General features: G+C 54.3%; 1 protein-coding gene across 1 annotated transcript in view; it reads left to right on the forward strand.

Annotated features, from left to right (window-relative positions):
* LOC104124459 (zinc finger protein 385B-like) overlaps positions 1-440 on the forward strand; it is a gene marked incomplete at its 3' end in the record, with an annotated part of 114,791 nt that overhangs the window by 110,865 nt on the left and 3,486 nt on the right. The gene's annotated exons all lie outside the window — the stretch shown is intronic.

A 440-nucleotide genomic window follows, 5' to 3' on the forward strand; every position in this document is an offset into this window, starting at 1 on the left:
CCCCCGCCTGACATTTCCACCCACATCTCCCTGCCCGTGGGCCCAGGCGCTCCTGGGGCGGCCGTGTCCTCTCTTTGCCACGCTGGCTCTTTCTGCCCCTCGTCATTTTGTTCGGGTCTGTTCCCTGCAGCCTTGCTCTCAGGGTTTGCACTTAAGCTGCTTTATTAGCCCCTGCAATTCCTATCTGGTCCTGGGGAGCCAAATATGATCTTCCCTGCCTTGGCTACCCAGAGCTCTGGTGTGGCAGGGGGGTTGTTTTTTTTTTCCCCCCAGCCTTTTATTCTAAGTAAATCAACTCCCTTGTAGAGGGGAGGAAGGAAACATTCATTGATCCCTGCCATAATGAATGCAACGCAGCTGATCTTTTGCAGGGAAAACTGATAAAAAGGTTTGAAGGGGAATTCTCGCTCAGAGCTGGCAGGAGAGGGACGGGGGGGGCT

This window comes from Egretta garzetta, unplaced genomic scaffold (genome assembly GCF_000687185.1).
Source record: "Egretta garzetta isolate BGI_Z169 unplaced genomic scaffold, ASM68718v1 scaffold944, whole genome shotgun sequence".
Classification (NCBI taxonomy): Eukaryota; Metazoa; Chordata; class Aves; order Pelecaniformes; family Ardeidae; genus Egretta; species Egretta garzetta.